At 48.4% G+C, this 23,513-nt stretch overlaps 1 protein-coding gene and 1 pseudogene across 1 annotated transcript in view; one reads left to right on the forward strand and one right to left on the reverse strand.

Moving 5' to 3' along the window:
* Positions 1-23,513, forward strand: part of PREX1 (phosphatidylinositol-3,4,5-trisphosphate dependent Rac exchange factor 1) — a 202,532-nt gene that overhangs the window by 32,821 nt on the left and 146,198 nt on the right.
* LOC103091515 (ADP-ribosylation factor 1 pseudogene) lies at positions 4,489-5,065 on the reverse strand (annotated as a pseudogene).

Raw genomic sequence — 23,513 nt, forward strand, 5'->3', positions numbered from 1 at the left:
AAAGTCAGCCTCCCAGGTCTCTCCCCAAAGCTAGCCGCTGACCTTGGGCCCTTCAGATAGTCTGGACACACCCCTTTTGTTACATGAAAGTGATGGCTTGTTGTACTCACATTTCTGCACTTAGCTTTGTCCCCCTCTTCACCCTGTATCCTGGAGGTTGTTCTATAATAGCACATAGAATTCCACTGGATGGATGCATGGTGGCATTTTTTTTTTTTTTTGCGGTACGTGGGCCTCTCACTGTTGTGGTCTCTTCCGTTGTGGAGCACAGGCTCCGGATGCGCAGGCTCAGTGGCCATGGCTCACGGGCCCAGCCGCTCCGCGGCCTGTGGGATCTTCCCGGACCGGGGCACGAACCCGTGTCCCCTGCATCGGCAGGCGGACTCTCAACCACTGCGCCACCAGGGAAGCCCCATGGTGGCTTTTTTTAAGCTGGTCTCCTCTTGATAGACACTGAGGTTGTTCCCATCTTTCGCTGTTACAAACGATGGTATGACATGCAGCCTGCTTCACACCTGTAAGTTCCTTCATTTCTGGGAAGGGAACTTCTGGGTTAAAGGGTATATACGTCTGTTTTAGTATTTATTTATTTAATTTTCCCTTCCATTTTTATTGAGATGTAATTGCGCTCCAGCACTGTGTGTCAGGTGTGCAGCATAATGATCTGACTTACATCCATCATGAAATGATCACCACAGTAAGGTTAGTGAACGCCCATCATTTCCGGCAGATACAAAACAAAAGAAACAGAAAAAAATGTTTTTCCTTGTGGTGAGAGCTCAGGATTTACTGTCTTAACAACTTTTATGAATAACACACAGTGGTGCTAATTGTATTCATCATGTCGTGCATTACATCACTCCTATTTGTATGTCTTATTATAAGTGGAAGTTTGTACCTTTTGACCAAATTTTCTTACGCCCTGCCTCTGGTAACTACGAATCTGATCTCTTTTTCTGTGAGTTTGTTTTCTGAAGTATAATTGACCTGCCACACTATGTTAGCTCCTGGTGCATATCGTAGTGATTCAGTGTTTCTATACATTACCAAGTGATCACCCCAAAGGGTCTGTCCATGTGTAATTTATCGCTCATCTTTAATTACATGACAGATATGAATGCAAAATCTCCTTGTAGAAAATTACAGACAAGGGAACCTTTTCCTTCCTATCCCTGGTTGCCCCCACCTCCAGTGTGTCTTGTTACTAGTCTACTGTGCAGTGTTCCAGATCTTTCCCTGTGTGTTTGTGTCGTTGACATACATAAACATGAACCTGTGGAAAAGACAGGGTGTGTTTTTAAGTGTGTGCCTTTGTTTAAGTAAAAGGCCTCAAACCGAGGCCATGTTTAAAGCTGTAGGCTCCGGAGCCAGGCTCCTGGTTTAAATTCTAGCTCCGTCCCTTTACCTGCTCCCTGAGGGTAATGTCTTGTGATCACCCAGTATGCCGCAGCCTTGTTCACTGTCTAGGGGATCTTTTTATGTTGTTTTGCACACTTCCAGCTCATTCCTTCTAAATTCTGCCTACTCTTTCACAGGACGATTATACTGGAGTTTATACATCCGTTCCCCTCTTTAATAGGTATCTAGGTGATTCTTTTTCTTTTATATTAGGAATTCTCAACCTTCACATAATTGATAGTTTGGGCTGCATAATTGTTTGGTGTGGGGGGCTCTCCTGTGCACTGTAGGGTGTTTAGCAGCATCCCCGGCCTCTACCCACTAGATGCCAGTAGCAACCCTCCTGCCCCCCAGTTGTGACAACTGAAAATGTCTCCAGACATTGCCAAGTGTAGTGCTGAGAAGTGCTACAGGGAGCATCGTTCTTCAAGCCTCCCTGTACGCATGGGCGATGGCATCATTATTGTATTGCTATCTCACAGATAAGGAAATGGAGGCCCAGAGAGGTCGAGTCATTTGCTTAAGGTCACACAGCAAATACATGGCAGAACCAGGATTTGAGTTCATGCTTCTTCCCATTTTGAGGGCACCCACCAAGTGCCAGGCATGGTTCTAGGCTGAGGTGGGTGTTTAATGGGTGCCAGCACAGACCCAAGCCCCTGCCCTCATAGAGCTAGCATTCTTGCGGGAACAGCAGACAGTAAGCTAGTCATCTTAATAGATACCTGACCCATCTGGTGGTGGTTGATGGGTGAGGGTGAGGAGATAGAGAGTCACAATAACAATGCCACCTGACACTTAATGATATTTTACAGTAATAACTGATGTTTAGTGAGGGTTTAAATAGGTCAGTTACTGTTCTAAAGAGTTTCACAGGATTGACTCATTGAATCCCCACCAAAAACCCCTATGACATACCATTAGTCTTATTCTCATATTGCAGGTAGGGAAACTGAGGCACAGAGGTATTGAAGTCCTTTGCCAGGAAGTGGCAGGGCCGGTACGAGGACCTGGGCTGCTAGAACTCTTAACCATTGTGCAGGCCACCCTCATGCCTACTCTAGGACCTACTTCCTGGGTGGTCGTGAGGGTCACCTGCTGTAAGAGTGTGACTCAGTGTGGTTTGCATGGAGATAAGGACAGAAACTGAGAGTAAACGTTTAAAGTTTTATAGCAATTTCACAGAGTAATTTTATGCCCGTTTAGTCCAGTACTAGAAAAATCAGGCATGTAGTCTGCCTTTTTACTTTGTTTTTCTAGTAATTCACTTTTATTGCAATTTTCGAAAGTATTAGTCTCAAATGGATTAGAAATTAAAGACAAAAATAGTTCTTCCCAACAGATAGTTGGAGGAATGCTGTGTTAGGATGGGGAAAGTGCTAAGAGCAGGCCCTGGCCCATGGTATGACCTCCATAAATGTGAGCTTTATTATTAATCTGTTGTTCTGACATTTGGTTCTCTCCATATAAGCTCCTTACCCCTGGGAGCTAGAATGAGCTGAGGGATTTTCTTCCCATTTAATGGATGAAAAAATTGAGGCCCAGGCAGTTTAGGTGTTTAGGATTGGCTGGCAAAGTCTAGATGCTTGGGGATCTTTTCTTTGCTGACCCTGCCTGGGCCATGATTTTCATGCCCCTCTCCAACCCAGGCAGCTGGATAGGCCCTGACCTGCAGGCTTCCCCGTGGATGTGCGGTTGGCCAACAGCCTGGAGCCCTGGTTAAGCAGGTCCTAGAGAGAGACTGGGCTTCCCTGGGGACTGTAGGCGGCTGGGGCCCCTCATCAGCCCCTCTCTTTGTCTCCGTGGCCATGACAACCTGGCTGGACGCTTGGCACATCCAAGCCCAGCCCCCAGCCTGACCAGCCGGCTTCCTCCTTGGCTGAGGCCTCCCTGGCAGGCTGCTGCCTGGCTGGGGAAGCTGCCCCCCAACCCCCATTCCCCTCTCTCCCCCTGATGGGGGCTCCTGGGCAGGCCTGGTGCTGCCATTTCTTTTTGTTTTGTTTTGTTTTTTGTTTTGATTACTAATTGTGTATTGAAAGCAGTAAGAGGTTCCACGACACCAAATAAACCAGTTCTGAGGTTTCCCCCAAGATAAAGTTTAACAGCTCCAGCTTCTTCAGTGTTTATCAAAATACAAAAGAGAAAAGTAGAGGTTATCATTTTTCGATGGCAAATCTGACCCTTGCAGGCTGAGGGAGTGAAAGCACACGTAGACAGGGGCTCCGAGGGGCTGGGGCTCAAGGATGACCACCCGCGCTCCTGCTGGTGAGACCCCAGAGAGCCCGGAGCAGGCAAGCAAGGGGACTGCAGGGCTCCCGCTCAAACCAGAGCGTTCCAACCGAAGTGCCCATGCTGACCCAAGAAAAGGCTGGGGTTCCTCCAAGGGGTCTGAGAGCGGTGGCTGTAGCTTCCAGCCCATCTCCTGGGCAGCCACGTAAGCACAGATAACAACAAACGCTGTGGGGTGTGGGATGACCCAAGACAGAGCAAATCACAGGGACCCCCTATTGTGACCATGCAGAATGGATCATAGCTGGTTCTGCCCCGTTTCACGTTCCCACCGGGAAACAGACCACTGGTGGATGGACTCAGGCCATTACTGCAGAACCTACACTAGGCACATTTCTCCCTTCTGTGTGTTCAAGTGTTCTCCTTATCTTGTATTTGTAACTATTTTTATAAATGCACTGAGTTTGGGTTAAAAACCAACCACCAAAATGGATCTCAACACAGATGTAAAGCCCAGTAGAGGAACATTGGGCTTTTCTGACACAGCGACTCCTGGATGACCCGTGTGCCTAAAATCCCTTCTCAGTACTAAACAATGGGTTGGTTTTCTTTTTATAATAATAAAAAGCTGAGTAATATTGCATAGGAGTACCAGAAACTGCCTCATTGGAAACAAAAACTATTTACAGTAAATAAAAACCCAGTTGCAGGCTGCGTCTGCACATTTACAGCATGGTGAAACACACTGTGACCGACCATGGAGACAGCTTCTGGCACTCACACCCCAGGGGCATGTTTGCCACATGAGCGTAAAGCGAGGGTAGGAGGAGGGAGTGAGAGGGGAGGAGAGAGGAGTACAGCTCACTTCTGGTTCTGGAGCTGATTGGACAGCCAGTCCAGTCCCTCATAGAGCCCATCCCCGCTGGTGGCACAGGTGGCCTGAATGTACCAATTCCTGTGGCACAGAGAGTGCAGACCCAGCTTGTCCGTGATCTCAGCTGCATTCATGGCATCGGGGAGGTCCTGTCTGTTAGCAAACACGAGCAGAACGGCGTCCCTGAGCTTGTCTTCTGCCAGCATCCTCATGAGCTCCTCTCGGGCCTCATTCACATGCTCTCTGTCATTGCTGTCAACCACGAAGATGAGACCTTGTGTGTTCTGGAAGTAGTCGGCGCCACAGAGGCCGGATCTTGTCCTGGCCGCCCACGTCCCACACAGTGAAGCTGATGGTCTTGTATTCCACGGTTTCCACGTTGAAGCCTAGAGTGGGAATGGTGGTCACGATTTCACCCAGCTTCGGTTTGTACAGGATGGCAGTCTTTCCCCCAGCATCTAGGTCCACCATGAGAATGTGCATTTCTTTTTTGCCAAAAAGGCCCTTGAAGAGGTTTGCAAAGATATGCCCCACACTGTAGACCCGTGGGAGCAGCATGGGCCAGAGAAACCCTGGGCGGCCGTGGCGCTTGTGCTGTCATTTCATGTGGGAAGGACCCCCAAACTCAGGCCTCTGGGGGGTCCTCCCTCTGCATCTGGGCCTCTTTGCTGCTGGCTTTGAGCACACTTGTGTTCATTTTCCCCATTTGCTTTCTGTCCCCAGCCTTGCCTCCAGCTTCCTCCTGAGCTCTCTGTCAACCTGGGTCTGTCCCTTCCCTTCCCTTCCCTCTGCTTTTCCTCCTCGGTCATATTCTCTGTTTCTTTCTCTTTGTCTCTCCATCTCTCTGTCTGGCTCCTAATGCATCATCATTTGCAGATTGGTCCCTGCATCTGAGAATGGGGCTGCCTCAGAGACCCCCAATGCAGGGCACCCTTGGGGACCCTTCTGTGCTCAGAGAAAGGACTGCACTTTCTAGGTGCTTGTTTGCAGAAAAGCTGCAGCTCCAGCCGCCACCAGCCCAGTGAGATCCTGCTGCCCCAAATGGGGTAAGGATGGTCTTCCCATCTTGCGAGGGAGGAGTTTCTGTTGTCCCATGGAGGGGTCTTCCAGGTGAGGGAGGGGTGGTCCTCCCACCCTGTGAACAAGAGGCTCCTCTTATCTCGTGGGGTTTCCTCCTGCTGAGGGAGGTGGCCCTCTAACCCGGTGAATTATTCTTCCTGCCTGGTGAGTAAGGCATCCTCCCCTAATGGGACGGTCCTCCTGGTCAGACCCTCTTAGGAGGAGGTGGGCTGCTGGGCCCCCTTGCTCTGACATTTGAGCCAGCCGTGTGAAGGGCTTGGACTCAGAAAACCCAGAATGTTTTCTTCCCATGCACCTGGGAGAGGGCCATTTCCCACTGTGGGTCGTTAAAGTCATCATTTATTAATGGCCACAGCTGTCCCTATAGATATGAATAAATAATGTTCCACTACAATGCCCTAGTCTTATAGGATCCTTGAAGACCTTAGAGGGATCTAGATAAGAGTCATCTCAGTCTGGCCTTTGACTGGAGCCCAGAGAGAGGAAATGATTTGCCTGTGTGAAGTTGCAAACCCAGATGCCCATGGGTTGACAGGTAGAGTAGCCAGGTGTAGGAAAAATTACGTCACCAATTAAGACACCATCTGTCTTTTTGTTTCTCTTGTTTCAGCATCAGCCTGGATATCTTTAATCTCCACGTGCCTTGGTTTTTTCATGTATAAAACAGAGATAAGAATATTTGTCTCATAGATGTTTCTTTAAATTTTTTTTAAATTGAGATACAATTCATACACTGCAAAATTTACCGTTAACAATGTCCATACCACTGGCTTTTATATAGTCACAAGGTTGTGCACCATCACTGCTTTCTAATTCCAGAACATTCCATCACCCCAAGAAGAAACCCCAAACCCATTAGTAGACCCCCTCCATTCTTTCCCTCCCCCATCCCTGGCAACCACCAATCTGTTTTCTGTCTCTACAGATTTGGAATTATACAATGTGTGGCCTTTTGTATGTGGCTTCTTTCGCTTAGCATGACTTTTTCAAGGTTCATCCATGTTGTAGATGTGTCAGAATTTCATTCCTTTTTATGGCTGGATATTAGTCCATTATCTGGATATATCACCTTTTTTTATCCATTCATTAGTGGATGGACATTTGGGTTGTTTCCACTGTCTGGCTATTATGAATAATGCTGCTATGAACATTCGTGTACAAGTTTTTGTACAGACATAGGTTTTCACTTTTCTTGAGTATATATACCTAGGAGTGGCCTTATGGATTTATTGGGAAGATTAAATGAGCCCTTAAAAGTACAACTCTTGGGACTTCCCTGGTGGTGCAGTAGTTAGGAATCCGCCTGCCAATGCAGGGGACATGGGTTCAAGCCCTGGTCCAGGAAGATCCCACATGCTGCGGAGCAGCTAACCCCTGTGCCACAATTACTGAGCCTGTGCTCTAGAGCCCGCGAGCTACAACTACTGAGCCCATGTGCCACAACTACTGAAGCCCGCACGCCAAGAGCCCGTGCTCTGCAGCAAGAGAAGCCACCGCAATGAGAAGCCCGTGTACCACAACGAAGAGTAGCCCCCGCTCGCCGCAACTAGAGAAAGCCCGCGTGCAGCAATGAAGACCCAACGCAGCCCTAAATAAATAAATAAATAAATAAATAAATATATAAAAAAAGGAGAAAAAAAAGTACAACTCTTAGGACAGGTCCAGGCAATAGCAAGTACTATATGTGTGCTAGCTCTTACTATTACAAAACAGTACCTCAAGTCTTTGGCCTTGATGTTGGAGAGACAGTGATGCTATTTCACACTTACTGAGTGCTTACTGGGTTCCAGGCACCTGTCCTATTGGGTGGCTGCTCTTTGACAAGTGAGGAAACTGAGGCACAGAAGCAGTAATTGGCCCACGATCACACAGTGAGGACATGGCAGGGCTCAGATAGCAGTGAGCCTGGCGGGCGAGTTGCAGAGCCCATATGGCCTTCTGGGGGACCGGAGGTCCCGTGTCCCATGTCCCTTGTAAAGGGGCAGCTGAGCAGCAATTCCCGTGTGGGAACACAAACCCAGTGTTGCCAGATCTCCTGACTTTTTAAAGATGTTTTCCAACAGCCGGAAACGTGGAGTCTTGTGTATGAAATCACTCAATTTTTAAAAGTTGGCAACTCAGTCATATTTTTAGCAGACACTGTGTTGGCCAAACAAAACACATCTGTGGGCCAAGCCAGTTTGCACACTCTGCCCTTGGGGCGACTTGTTGGGTGGGGAGGGGCGTCGCTGGGCCCCCGACCTTGAGTGTGGGCATTTCTGGACCTTCCCTGGGGGTTTCGGGCTCATATCTGTGCCAGTCGTGTTTCAATCTGGCCCCTCACTGGCACGGTGGGCTTGGTGAAGGCCCCAATGGCATCTGGTCATTTGCGATCCCTGCCTCTCCCCACCAGGGTCATGAAACCATGGCTCGCTCATAACGGCTGCTCGCTGTACAGCCCCTGCCTTTGACTTTAGGAGTTAACTACCTTCCTACAGCTGGAAGCCTCCTGGCGCATCAGGGCCTGGGATCTAGAGTCAATCTCTGGTTCCAACCCCAGCCCTGCCCGTTCCCAGCTGTGACCTTGGGCAAGTTGTTTAACCTCTTGGTGCCTCTGTTCTCTAATCTGTACATCCACAAAATGGGGCTAATCCATTATTTCAGGAATTAATACGTAGCTGGTGATCAGGGTGCATGTGGAGCCTGGCTGGTTGCAGCAGCATAAAGTAGTGACGTGGGTGCAGGCCTGGGAGCTGGACTCCCTGGGTCGAATTCCCTGCCACTCACCAGCAGCATGATCTCGGGGCAAGTGACTCTGCCTCCGTGTTTCAGTTTCCTCATCTGTCAAATAGGGGTAATAATACCTACGTTATGGGGTTGATGTAGCACGTAGGACAGTGCCTGGCACATGGCAGGAACCCAGTAACATCAGCCATCGTTAATATTACGCACACACACAAGAGCAGACAGACGTGCAGACAGATGCAGTAACCACCGAGGCTCTGCCATCTGGCAGAAACAGTGCGAAGGTGACTATTTCCGTGTGCGTTTCCCTGTGTGTTTACTGCAGGGAGTGATGTGAGCGTGTGATGCGCGAGCGTGAATGTGCATGGGCCTGAGCTAGTTAGCGGGGGTGCTATTTTCTGCATAGGCATCGCCACGCATTAGTAGAGTGTGTACATTATGCGTGCATGTGCTCGCTCTATTTCCTTTTCTCTCCGGAAATAAACACACGCTGGGGTTCTCGGGCAGTGAACCCAGCCACCTGAGCAGCCAGTGATGTTTGAGCTGATTGGGGAGGGCAGGTGGCCACAGGTGGTCGGTGGATGGAGGAAGTGTTTGCTGCTCCTGAGGTCGGGATGTGGCAGGGCAAGTGTTGGGGGTGCTGAGGGCTGGGCTGTGGGCTGTGGGTGTGACCCTGCTGGCCGTGGCCTTGGGGGAAGGCTCTGCGATTTGACTTTGACCCTTGGGGCAGTCAGCGCAGGTTTGGCAGGCCCGGCGGACTCGGAGTCTTTCTCTGCTTCTCCTCACCTTCCCTTTCTTCTCTGCGGCATATTGCAGGCACTAATTTAGGCAAAAGTCCCTTGGAGGCTAAGAAAAGCTGAAGCACGCAGAGTAGCAGAGCAGAATTTAGCTATCTGGAGAGGCAGCCGGGGCTACTGAATTTAGCCTCTTTTTCTCCCCCACCCCATGTTCTTTTTTCCCTGTTAAAATTCTCAGATTACCTTGCTGCCCACTGCCCTCCTTTTCCCATCGAGCCTGGGGGCTGTGGAGGCCTTTGTTCACCTCTTTTCTCTTTCATTCCTGGAAAACTTTCTGGGGAGGCCAGTGGGACTTCAGGCTGCTTTTGAGAAGGTGAAGTGGTGAGATTTTGGGTCATTTTCCTGTCCTGGTCTGAGGATGGATTCAATTACTTTTTCTTACTATTAGCTGATACATATCAAGCACTTAGGGTGTATCAAGCTGTGTCCTGGGCATTGGACACCCATTAGCTCGCTTATTCCTTCTGACACCTTAATGGAGGTAATTCTTATTGTTTCATTTTACAGATGAGGGAAGTGAGGCACAGAGAGGTTATGTCACTTGCCCAGGGCCCCACAGGGAGGAGAGGCTGAACCAGGATGTGACCCAGCAGCGCGGTTCTAGGGCTCTGGCTCGTCAACACAGCACTGCGCTTCCTTTGCTGACGGGTTAATTCAGTATATTTTTTGAGCCCCTACTATGTGTGTGGCCCATTTTTCTCCTTCTTTCCTCCCTTTCACTTCATTCTTTTTCTCCTTCCCTCTCTCCTGTTCATCCATCCATCCACCTATCCATCCATCCACCCATCCATCCATATCCATCCTCCCTCCCATCCATCCACCCATCCATCACTCCACCCATCCATCCATCCATCCATCTATATCTATCCACCCATCCATCAATATCCATCCATCCGTCCATATCCATCTATCCATCCATCCATCCACCCACCCATCCACCCATCCACCCATCCATCCATCCATCCACCCATCCATCCATCCATATATCCATATCCATCCTCCCTCCTATCCGTCCATCCACCCACCCATCCATCCATCCATCCATCCATCCATATCCATCCATCCATTCCCCTATCCATCCCCCTATCCATCCATCCACCCACCCATCCATCTACCCATCCATCCACCCATCCATCCATATCCATCCATCCATTAGTGTTTCCTAAGACTTACTGCGATATCAGTCTCATGATTTTTGTCATATTCATATACCGGCTACAGCATGATTTATATATTTTTACTTAATCTGACCCTCCTTCCTTTTTTAAAACTTCAGTCTCCTCTTTTTTTTTTTAATAGTTTTAAAATATATTTATTTATTTGGCTGTGCCAGGTCTTAGTTGCAGCATGCAGGATCTTTGATCTTTGTTGCGGCATGTGGGATCCCCAATTGTGGCATGCAGGATCTTTTAGTTGTGTCATGCGGCTTCTTCGTTGTGGCATGCAAACTCTTAGTTGCGGCATGTGGGATCTAGTTCCCTGACCAGGGATCAAACTCGGGCCCCCCACATTGGGAGCGTGGAGCCCCTGCCACTGGACCACCAGGGAAATCCCTAAAACTTCAGTCTGCTCTTAAGCAAGAGTGTTCATGACTCATGGATTTGATAGGGTAGCCATAGTTATTAAGATCAAGATAAAAAGTATTCTTGAGTGCTGCCCCTAGGTCGCCTCTCCCCAGCCTTGCTGGGCCCACCCGGAGAATTCTGTCACAAGGTGAGACAAAGCTCGTGGCTCCACGCCAGGCCCAGGGTGGCTGGGTGTATTTCTGATCAGAACTTCCCAGCTGGAGGACAGTGGGGAGGGTGCCATGCTGTGGTAAAGAACTCTGGGAGGCCACCAGAGATAGCTTCTGGCTGGAGCGTTAGGGAGAGGTGACATTTGAGCTGGAACCCAACATAAGAGTTTAGATTTTGATTCTTTAAATATTTTTCTAGTTCCTGGTATGGGTGTGTGCTGGGCATACGGGGTTAATGGGAGCGTTATTCCTGACCTTGTCGGTCTCACAGCTGGGGTGCTTGGGGTGGGTGGGAGACAGACAGAAACTGAAAGAATGAGTCACAGATCACTTCAGACTGTGTCAGGGCTGTGAAAACTGTGATGCAGGGGGTGGGGTTGATAGCGTCAGGGGTGGGTCTGGATGGTCTGTGTTAGGAGGGCAGGCAGGGAGGCCCGGCAAGGAGGTGGCATTGTCACTGAGCCTTGGGAGGGAGCAGCCGCGTAGAGTACCTAGAGTTGTTTGGGCAGAAGGAATAGCAAGTGCAAAGGCCCTGGGATGCGAGGTGGGGGTGAGGAGCAGTGTGAGTGGGGAGGTGTCTGGGGCCAGATCTTTCCTGGCGAGGTAAGGAATTGGGATTTGTTTCCAGGTGCTTGGGAAGCCGGCCTTGCGGGGTGAGAGCAGGGGAGGAACGTGAGTGGGTTCTGTTTTTACAGGATCCCTCAGTTGCTGTGTGGGCTGGAGCAGGAGAGGCAGCAGGCTGACCAGGGAAGAGGCAGTGCCGTAGTCCAGGTGGGAGATGGTGGCGGCCCTGACCAGGGAGGTGGCAGAGAGGGGACAGGCGTTTAGAAGGTTGCGCCGACATGATTTGCTGGTGGTTGGATGTGCAGGGAGACCCAGGAGACTAGGGTGAGGCAAGGGGGATGTGCTTTTAGGGGCTGACCCCACCTTGCAGGGCCCTGAGGGTGAGCCCCTCCTCACCCACCTCCCTCTCCCCCATAGCTGCCCCGAAGATGACTCCAGGGTTTGTCCGAGCGTCTGAGTTGGAGGCTTCAGGAGGGAGAGAGATCTTCCAGCCAGAGCTCTGTGAGGGAGGAGTCACAGAGCATTTGTGGTTCCCACGGCGGCCCGGGGACCCCCTTCTCTGAGCTCTGCACAGGAGGGTCTTTGTGGGGCCTCCTCCTTCCGTTCATCTGTGGACTAATGCTGTGGCTCTTTTTTCTCTCATGGACAAGGGTTTTCTTCCTATGACTGATCCGTGGATGAGAGAGGCTGAGTTTGAGACAGCCCAAAATGGATTGTGAGGCCGCAGAGATGCTCATGCATGCATACATTCATTCATTCACAGACCTGCCTACCACCCTAGGTGCTATGATAGTGAACAAGGCCAGGAGTTCCTCACCCTCCTGGAGCTTGCATATGGGTGGAAGGACAGACAGTGAACAAATAAACAAGTAAATACACAGAGTGCCAGCTAGTGATAAATGCTAGTGAGAAAAACAAGGCAGAGACGGGGATAAAGGGTGCAGGAGTGGGAGTGAGTTGCTCTTCTTAGGTAGGGTGAGTGGGGATGGCTTCACAGAGGTAGTGATGTTTGAACAGGGGCCTTTAAGAAGTTAGCCATGGGAGCATCCAGGGAAAGCATTCCAGGCTGAGGGAACAGTAAGTGCAAAGGCCCTGGGGCAGGGGGGTCATGCCGGTATGGTGAGGGCTCATGTGGCTGGAGCAGCTTGCACGGAGAGTGGCAGGAGGTGAGGGCTGGTGAGAATGTTGGACTTGATTCTCAGTGGGGTGGAAGCCACTAGAGCCGTTGGAGCAGAGGAGGGACACGATCTAAGACTCAGAGAGGCTGAGGCTGCTTGACTGGACAGCAGAGAAGTAACTGATAAGAACAGAGTGAAAGAGCAGAGGAGCTCTCAGTTGTTGAGGGCTGGAGTGCTCCATGCAGCCGTGGGTCTGGGAGAGGGGAGGGGTGGGCAGTTCCTGGCAGTGGACAGGTCAGCGTTTGGGGTGGCTGGGTGTGGGCTGGCTGATAGCCTGGCCCTGCCACGGACAGGCTGTGTGACCCTGGCAAGTGACTTATCCTTCTGCAGCTCAGTTTCCTTATCTGGAGCATGAGGATGATAACAATACCTACCTCTGAGGGTTTTGCGAGGATTAAATGAGATACTACATCAAAGTGCTTATGCCGGGCTTCCCTGGTGGTGCAGTGGTTGAGAGTCTGCCTGCCGATGCGGGGGACGTGGGTTCGTGCCCCGGTCCGGGAAGATCCCACATGCCGCGGAGCAGCTGGGCCCGTGAGCCACGGCCGCTGAGCCTGTGCGTCCGGAGCCTGTGCTCCGCAACGGGAGAGGCCACAAGAGTGAGAGGCCCGCGTACCGCAAAAAAAAAAAAAAGTGCTTATGCTTTATGCTTGTGGCTGCTCAGCCCATCCTGAGTTCTAGGGAAGAGCTTCCTGTTCATACTCACCCCCTCCCCTCCCCCTCCTCCCCTCCTTCACCTTCCCTTTCCCTTCTCCCTCTATTCTTTGTCTCTTTTCCTTCCCCTTCCCCCTCCTTTTCCAGAAAAGCACTGTGGTGAGGGCTAGGGTCAGGGTCTGAGGCTCACTAGGTTGTCCTGGCAGTGAAGGTGGATGGAGACATTGAGGAAGGCGTTGCTAGATTTCATCGTGATGCTGGCTGAAGCTGGACACTTCACCCATGACACATAAAGGACTTGTTTCATTCTGAATTGGTGGTTATTTGGAAGGAGTGGGCATAGCTGGACTTGTGAGTTCCTAGCTAAGGTCAGGGTTTTATTTAGTCAGTGGATGGTGGACTCTCTGTGTGAGTGACTGAAAACGGAAACCAAACTGATTTAAACAAGAGAGGAACGTAACAGCTCACGCAGCTGGGATGCCAGCTTCAGGCATAGTTTCATCTAGGTGCTCAGTATCTGTCTCTGTTCCACTGCCCTTCCCATGGCCTTCATTCTTATGCCCTGTGTGGCTCAGGTGGAGGTCAGGTAACACCCCCTTAAGCTGCATTGGGGTGCTTTACTACAAAAAGGGGAAACAGAAGCTGATGGCAAAAGGCGAGATGCTTGAAAGAGGGGAGAGCCCTGTGTGAGGTGGGTGTGGGTGGGTCTTTGGGTCTAAGCCCAGTGTTCCGCAACTGAGATTTCTGAAGGATATTTGAGGCCTGCTTTCATGACTCATCCTTGGATGAATTCACTTCACCCAGGTTACATCATATCCTCAAACATCTGCCCTCCATCCTGCAAAAGGCTCTAGGACACTGCCTGCTTGGTCCTTGGGTGGTGGAGAACAGGGCTTCACGGTGGATGCAGTCTTAACAGTAAAATGTTCTCGGCTTACAGAACACTTCCCATGGGTCCTTTAAACACATCAAGTGGATTGCAAGTTCCACTTGGGTTTGCACACGACCTCTCGTGGTCCCCTCTCCAGCTGTAGAGGTTTGGGTCTGGGTGCGTTCACCGTGAAGCCTCTGGCAGTCCACAAGTTACGTTTAGTCACCACGTTGGCAATTTTCTGAGTTTTTCTTTTCCTGGGTATTTGTGACTTCCCTAATTTTTAGGTTTCTTAAAAGCAAAGAAAATAAAACAAACCACAGTCGTATTTTCAGACCCCAGCATCTGGTGGACACTTATAATTTGGGATGTTTGGGAAAAAAAACGTGTTTTGATCATTCTTCAGAATTAGACTTTAAAAATGTATCATTGGGTATTTCTATATTAAAAGTTTTTTTTTTTTCCTTTTAAAAACATTTTGCAACCAGGCTTCTTTAGGGATTTTCTTAGTCCTTCCCCTACTCTGCAGATCTGCTTATAAAATTCCTTGCAAAAATGCGTTTTTCTTTTTTGCAAGAGGTTTTTTTTTTTTTTTTTTTTTAACCTTCGTATAAATCTATAATGTTGTAAGCAGCAGAAAGAGGAAATAAACTAGAAAAGTGCTCAGGTCTTTGAAGCAGTCTCTCGTGGACCCTGGTTGGCCAGAGGCTCTTCTGCCAGCAGGTATTTGGGCATCCATTGCCCCTTCAAACACTTGTTACGTGTGATGTTTTGGAATCAGCCTTTTTTTTTTTTTTTTTTTAAAAAAAGGATCTTTATGATGCCTTTTAATAGAACTCATTGGAACCGTTTCACCTGGTTAGAAGATTGGTATGTTCAGAGGTGACGTGTAGTCCCGTGGGCTAGGCAAGCAGACGCAGCTGTCAGTGTTTCCAGGGTTAAAAGAATTCTTTCTGCCCTTCAGGGCGCTGGTGCACTGCACACCACCATGGTGGGGAAGGAGGGCGTCCTGAATGGCCCACCCAGCTTTGCGAGACTTGCTGGCCACCAGTGAGGCCCAAGGAGTGAATCCCCAGAGGGTCATCAGCATGCTGTGCTCAGGGGGTTTCTGAGAGGTTCCTGGAGTATGGGGTGGGGAGGGGGGCTGGGAGGGTCATAGGTCATCGGTCAGAGATGCTCTGACCCAGCCCAGTGACCTCTTGCCCTTCCCACCCCTCCTCTCCCTCCCCTCCCCCACTCCCCTTCCTCGCTTTCTTTTCCCCTCCCCCTCCCACCTCCCTCCTCCTCTCCCCGCCTCTCTCCCTGCGCTGGGCCTTCAGAATCCTTGCTCTTCACCCCTTGTCTCTCTGCCTCTTTGCATGTAATGTCTTGGGTCACAGGTGCTGGGGGTCTCTGTAGGGTCGATTCCAGAAGGGGATTGGTTTGCTTCTTCTGAGGACACATGGATTTTAGATTTTCGTAGTTGTTGCTCATTTGTCCTGCAAAGGGGTCTCACCACTTGTCCTCCCCCTTCCAACGCAGCACCAAGGTCCCTTTCCCAGGGAACTTTGTGCAAACCTAGATTCCTGGGTCTGCCGAGTGGCGCTCCCCTCCCCGCATCCTCCCCTCTGTCTGGGGGCACCCCAGGCACAGTCCTGCCTCACCCTCTTCCTGCTGCTAACACCCTCCCCCAGGATCCACCGAACCCTCCTCCTTTAGGCCTCTGTCCCCTCAAATACCCTCTGCAGAGAGGCCCTCCCTGGCCACCCTGTCTGAGAAAACCCGCCTTCCCCAGCTTTATCCTTCTGCGTAGCACCTCTCCTCTGGGTCCATCGGGATGTTTGTCGGCTGGTTGATCATGTGTCTCCTTTTACTAGAAGTCAGCTCTGCGTTTCTCTTGTTCCTGCAACTCCATTGCCTGGCCCATGGTAGGAGGCTGATAAATATTTGTGGAAATAATTTGGGGGAATGTACTCAAACTTTTTTCTCCGGCTGGGACATTGGGGGATCAAAAACCTCAGAGGTACACAGGCTTAAAGGGGGAAAGAAGAGGGGCCACTGGCCGGGGCTTATCGGAGGAGGTGAAATCTTGAAAGTTGGCCGTAAAAACCCAGAGAGGCTGGCCATTTGGGATGAGTCCTTGTGGCCGAGGGGCTGTGACCATGGGGTGAGAGGAGGAGCCGCAGAGTTTGTATCTCAGCAGTGATTCTTGAGCTTGAAACTGGCTGGGACAGCTCTCCTGCCCTGGTGCCAGGCCCCCTGGAAGGGGTTTTGGGAGCCCTGGGTGGCACAGTGGCTGGAGCTAAGCCTGAAACCAGTTTCTTGGGGCAGAGTGGACAGCAGTGGAGGACCAGTGGCTCTTAGCGTCCTTTGCATTTTTATGAATGAATCTTAATGGTGCTCCCTGGTGCTGTTAGCCCTCACCGAGTACTGGTGGGGGGCTGTTACAGGAGACCCCAGGCAGGGTACTCACAGGCAGATCAACACTTCTTAAATATATAAACTTTATTGAGATGTAATTTACGTAAAATAAAATGTACCCATTTAAAGGCATGCCTCTATCAGATTTCACCAGGCTGGGCCCACTGGCTACAGGCAGGGGAGCTGACAGCTGCTTTCTGCCCAGATGGCAGGGCAGGGAGGGGCTGCTGAGGGGTCAGATGGGTTCAGGAGAGGTGCTGGGCACTTGTCACTCAAGGTTTCACATCCAAAGGTCCACTAGGCTTTCTCTTCTGGTGGGTTTGTGGTTCCCGTGGGCAAATCAGCTTCTTGCCCCTGGTGACGAGGTTTCTCCAGGGAAGGCGGGGAGGCCTTTAGGTCCAGGAGGGCCCAGTAATCTGCATATCTAGGACAACCTTACTGTCCCAGAATGATTTGCACCAGGAAGAGGACTGTGACCAAAATCCACTAGAAATAGGCCCTAACATAGCAGTATTGGGAGTGGGGCGGGTGAAGGGCTAGATGAGGACTTTACCTTGTGGAGGTATCCTAAAAATAAGTTGAATTTTATCCTTTGATTAATTAGGATATAGGATTTAGGATACAGTAGCAACTTTGCATGAATTCTTAGGTCAGTAAAGAGGGACTCAAGTGTTGGGTTTTTTTTTTTGCGGTACGTGGGCCTCTCACTCTTGTGGCCTCTCCCGTTGCGGAGCACAGGCTCCGGACATGCAGGCTCAGCGGCCGTGGCTCAGGGGCCAACCGCTCCGCGGCATGTGGGATCTTCCCGGACCAGGGCACGAACCCGTGTCCCCTGCATTGGCAGGTGGACTCTCAACCACTGCGCCACCAGGGAAGCCCTGGTGTTGGTTTTTTTTCTCCATTGGGGGATGTGTAATTTTTCTGATGAAATTAAATGGTCTGATATGATGTCATTTCACGTAAAGTGGCCCTTTTCAGTGTGATGGTAAAGACTATGACGGTAAAGAGTCATTCTGCAAAAGCATTAGAGCTGGTTTTCGGTGCTCACGCCTGCCTCCCTTTGATGGTCTGATCATCTCATGGAACTCTGCTATCTTGTCTCCTTCCTTTCTGTGTGAAGTGGTCCACCTGCTAGGTCCTTATGTGTTTACAGCTTTGCCTGGCACCACGTGCTGTTTGCCAACATCACTTTCATCGAGGTCATGAAATCTAGCATCTTTTGCAAAACTTGCAGTTTCACTTTGCAACTGATTTGCTTTCATTTTGCCTCGTATTTTGACTGTGGCATATTCGGGACAGCAGGAGCTGCAAAGATACGGAAGGGATGCTAAGTAGAGTTTGCTGTTTGGGGGTTAATTTTAGAAGTGGTCAGCTTGTTTGGAATATTTTGAAGACAGGGTGACCTTTCTCCCTGGGAGGACTCCAAGCGAATTGGAGTGGACCTTGGAGCATTTTAGGATGTGTCTTTGTTGCGGAGAAGTTGCAGAGTGGTCCAGGGGACCAGTCTCGTTCCTGAAACGAGCGGGAACGATTAAGGGGCAGTGCCAGGATGCCGTGGGTTCCTGCTTTGCCTTCTGTGCTACTGCTCAGTCTGTTTGCTGAATCCTTCTCTTCCTCCTGGCCTCTGATTGTTGGGGTTTGCCAGGCTCAGCCCGTGGACCTCTTTCCATCCCAGTACTCTCATCTCTCCTGTGGATTTCACAGTCGTGTGGCTACTGCCTCTTTACCATTGCCACGCACGTGGATATCTTATAACATCTTATGCTAAACCTGTACCAAACCGAGTTCCTCACCTTGCCGGTGAAACCAGCTCCCCTCTGTCTTTCTGTCCCAGTTAATGTCAGCTCCATCCTTCCAGGTGCTGAGGCCACAACACTCGCAGGGGTTGTGAATACCAGGAGAGGGGTTTCACTGGGGTCCATCTCAGAAGCTGCTAACCTCATGGCTCTCTTGAGCAACGTTGCTGTGAACCTTGTTGAAACATCTCCTGGTGCCTGTGTGCCGGAGGAGTGGAGGTGCTGGGTTGTGAGGCCCCCTTTGCTTGTTTTTCTCTTATTAATGTATCTTGGAGCTTGTTCTCTATCAGTACATAAAGAGCTTCCTCATTCTTTTTCACAGCTGCACAGTTTTCTGTGTCTTAAATGGACCATCATCTGTTTAGAACTGTTTAAATTGTCCTGTAGTTAATATCCTTTTTAACAGCATTTTTGTGCCTGTGTATGAGGATGTGCCCACTAGGAACTGGGCTTCAGCTGTCAACAGGGGATGATTGCCTTCAGCTGACAGCCTTCAGCTGTCAACAGGAGATGATTGCTCTGCCCTGCATCCTTGCCTTGCAGAGTTCTGGTGCTCATGGAAAGTGCTGTAGGCGAAGTGGGATGTGACTGTGCCTGTGTTCAATTTGAATTTCCTTTTCCTCTCATAAATCATAGATGAAATGTACCTGTCCTTTAGCCCCTGTATGTGTTGATGTAATGAGAAAATTAACAACACCCAACATTAGTGGACTGTAGCTTTCATAGCAACTTCATAGCCAGGCACTTTCATCTGAGCTTCATGATAGCCCCTGAAGGGTGACCCCTGCCCCATTTTCAGAAGAAGAAGGGGAGTCCCTTATCCAGGATCCCCCAGTGAGTTTGTAGCAAGGCCTGGGTTTGAACCCAGATCTTCTTTGTAGGCCACTGCCCTTTTTGCTACATCCTCTAAGTCTGGCCATAAAAAGCCAGTTGAGAGGATGGGGCTGGGGAACCTGACTTGGGGATTCTTCTCTGCACAAGTTCAGAGAGTTCTGTCTTGGGCCTCCCTGGGGAGGAATGGTGGTATCAGCCATAGACCAGTGTATTAGTCTGCTCAGGCTGCTATGACAAAACACACAGGCTGGTGGCTTAAACAAGACGTCTGTTTTCTCACAGTCTGGAGTCTGGGAAGTCCAAGATCAAAGGGTGCGCAGATTTGGTTCTTGGTGAGGGCTCTTTTCCTGGTTTGTAGATGGCTGCCTTTAGGCTGTGTCCTCACCTGGCAAGGAGAGAGCTCTGTTGTCTCTTCCTCTTATAAGGACACTAAACCTATGTTGAGAACCCCACCCTCATGGCCCTATCTAAACCTAATTACCTCCGAGTGCCCCACCTCTAGATACCATCACACTGGGGAGTAGGACTTCAGCAAATGAATTGGGGGGCAGGACACAAACATTCAGTCCCTAACAACCAGGATTGCAAACCTGTGGTTTCTCGGGCTGCATTTGTTGTGTAGATGTGTGTTATTTGGCCAGTAGATGATTTAGCTTGGTCAGCACAGGGTTTTTATTTTTTTTTATATCTTACAAATTAAAAAAAAATATCTGTATTGGAGTATAATTGCTTTACAGTGGTGTGTTAGTTTCTGCTGTATAACAAAGTGAATCAGCTATACATATACATATATCCCCATATCTCCCCAACCTCCCTATCCTACCCCTCTAGGTGGTCACAAAGCACCGGGCTAATCTCCCTGTGCTATGTGGCTGCTTCCCACTAGGTATCTATTTTACATTTGGTAGTGTATATATGTCCATACCACTCTCTCACTTCATCCCAGCTTACCCGTCCCCCTCCCCGTGTCCTCAAGTCCATTCTCTATGTCTGTGTCTTTATTCCTGTCCTGCCCCTAGGTTCTTCAGGACCATTTTTTTTTTTTTTTTAAATTTTTAAGACTCCATATTTGAGCACAGGGTTTATTAAACTTTTGATTTTGAGATAATTTTAGATGTCTAGCAAAGTTGCAAATATAGTAGAGTTCCTGTATATCCTTCACCCAACATCCTCTTATGTTAACATTTTATATAAATGTAGTGCAATAAGCAAAACTAAGAAATCAGTCTTGATATAATACTGTTAACTGAACTACAGAATTTATTTGGATTGCACTCGTTTTCCTACTGATGTCTTTTTTCTTTCCAGGATCCAAGCCAGGTCACCACGTTGTAGTTACATGTCAGGTCTCCTTAGTCTCCTCCTAATCTGTGACAATCCCCTAGTCTTTGCTTATCTTCATGATCTTGACACTCTTGAAGAGTACTGGCCAGGTGTTCTGTAGATTGTCCCTCATTTGGGTTTGAGGTTGTGCATTATTGGGAGGAATACCTCAGGGTGATGTGTCCTTCTCAGTGCATCCTATGAGAGGCACATGGTGTCCGTATTTACTGCTGCTGACGTTAACCTGATCACTTGGCTGAGATGCTGAAAGTCAGGATTCTCCAGGGCAGTGGCTATCTTTTCCTTTGTAATGGCTGGGTATTTGGGGGGAAGACTGAGACTATGGAGATATCCAAATTAGCTTAAAGTTTCACCCACAAAGTTTAGCGTCCGTCAGTGTATCTTGCCTGTGTCAGTTCTTACTGGAGTGTTCTAATGGTGACTTTTTATTTCCTCCCTTCCTTCTGCTTTTATTAACTGGAGCTCTTCTGGAAGGAAGAATTCTCCCCGGTTTACTTATTTATTCATTCAGTTATTTATATCAGTATGGGCTCATACACCAGTGCTGTCATTATTTATTCTGTCCAAATTGTTTCGACTTTGGTCATTGGGAGTTCTCTCTGGTTGGCCCCTGTGCTCTTTTGATATGCCTCCATCCTTTTCTTTTTTCTTTCTCTTTCTTTTGAGCATTTCTTTACTTGCTGGTACCGTGTGATATTCCAGTTTCATCTTGTATTTCCCCTGTTAAGATAGGGCTAAGGCTAAGGCCCTGGAATCAACTGCTATCCAAGGAGCTCTGGTTCCTTTTATTGGAAGATGGTATTTAGAAACCGAGGTCTGGGGGCCAGGTGTGCTTGTTGCCACTCTGACTGCATGTCACTGCTTCTGGGCCCTGTTGGTGGATAGAGCTAGGAAATGTACATATATGTGCTATTCACACATGTGCACACATCTATATTTCTATAGCATTCTCTCCGTATATAGTCATCCCTTGGTATCCAGGAGGCATTGACTCCAGGACCCCCGCAGATAGCAAAATCCGAGGATGCTCAAGTCCCTTATGTGAAACGTCATAGTATTTGTGTGTAACCTATGCACATCCTCCCATATACTTTAAATCATATCTAGGTTACTTATAATACCTAATACAGTGTAAATGCTATGTAAATAGTTGCCAGTGCGTGGCAAATTCAAGTTTTGCTTTTTAGAATTTTCTGGAATTTTGGGAGAATATTTTTGATCCATAGTTGGTGGAATCCCCAGATGCAGAACCTGTGGCAATGGAGGAGCGACTGTACATTAAAAAAAAAAACCCTCCAAGTTCGTATTGATACCCAATGCAAGACTTTTGAAGATTTAATTTAAAAAGCTTATATACAATAAAAATGACTTTGGGGGGTATAGAGTTTTATGAGTTTTAACACATTTAGAGAGTCATGTTACTACTGGATATAGAACAGTTCCGTCACCACCAAAAAACTCTCTCGTGCTGCCACCCAGAGGTCACGCCCTCCACACACCTACAACCCTTGAAAAACACTCATCTGGTTTCTATCCCTATAGTTTTGCCTTTTCCAGAACGTATATCTTCCATATAAACGGAAGCACACAGCACGTAGCATTTTGAGACTGGCTTCTTTCACTTAACATAAGGCCTTTGAGATTCATCCACGGTGCGGTGTGTTTCCAGAGTTTGTTCCTTTTCATTGCTGCATCATGTTCCATTGTTTGGATAGTCCACAGTGTGTTTATCCATTCATCTGTCGAAGGACATCTTATTTGTTTCCAGTTATAAATAGACAATTATAAATAGAGCTGCTATAAACATTTGTGTACAGGTTTTGATGTGAACGGAAGTCTTCATTTCTCAAGGGTGAATGCCCAGGAGTGGGGCTATGTGCTAAGTGGGTGTTTAACTTTATGAGAAACTGCCAAACTGTTTTCCAAAGTTGCTGTGCCGTTTCACATTCCTAATGGCAATATCTGAGAGGTCCTGTGGTTTTACATCCTCGCCAGCACTTGGTATTGTCAGGTTTTTGGTTTCTTTTTCTTTAAGCCATTCCCATAGAAGATAGTGGTATCTTATTGTGGTTTTAATCTGCATTTCCCTAATGGCTAATGATGTTGAATATCTTTTCATGTGCAAATATACCATCCATATATCCTCTTTGGGGACGTGTACCCATTTTGTTGGGGGCGGTTGTTTGTTTTCTTACTGTAGAATTTAGAGTTATATTCTGGATACAGATCTTTTGACAGATAATGTCATTTGCAAATGTTTTCTCCCAGTCTGTAGCTTGTTTCTTCACTCTCTTAACAGTATCTTTGGCATAGCAAACGTTTTAAATTTTAATGTATCATTTATTTTCTTTTATAGAGCTTGCTTTTAATGTCATATCTAAGAACTTTTTGCTTGACCTCGGGGCACAAAGATTTTCTCTATGTCCTCTTATAAAAGTTCTGTAGTTTTACATTTTGATCCCCCTGATCCATTTTGAGTTAACTTTCATATAAAGTGTGTAGCTTAGGTTGACATTCATTAATTTGCATATAATGTCAGTTGTTCGAGCACCATCTGTTGAAAAGACTATCCCTTCTGCGTTGAATTGTCTTTGCACCTTCATCAAAAATCAAATGGTCATATTAGTGTGGGTCTGTTTTTGGACTGTATTCCATTCCTTTGATCTATGTGTCTGAACTTCACCAGTACCGTACTGTCTTGACAACTGTAACTTTACAGTAATTCTCAAAATTTAGGTAGTGTGAACCCTCCAACATTGTTCTTCTTTTTCAAAATTGTTTTGGCTATTTTAGTTTCTTTGCCTTTCCATGTACATTTTATTTTTTTAATTTATTTTTTTGGAAAATTTATTTATTTTAATTATTTTTGGCTGCATTGGGTCTTTGTTGCTGCATGTGGGCTTTCTCTAGTTGCTGCGGGGGGGGGCTACTCTTTGTTGCGGTGCGAGGGCTTCTCTTTGCGGTGGCTTCTCTTGCTGCGGAGCACAGGCTCTAGTTGCACGGGCTTTAGTAGTTTTAGCATGCGGGCATCAGCA

Source organism: Lipotes vexillifer, unplaced genomic scaffold (genome assembly GCF_000442215.2).
Source record: "Lipotes vexillifer unplaced genomic scaffold, Lipotes_vexillifer_v1.1 scaffold251, whole genome shotgun sequence".
NCBI classification, from domain to species: Eukaryota; Metazoa; Chordata; class Mammalia; order Artiodactyla; family Lipotidae; genus Lipotes; species Lipotes vexillifer.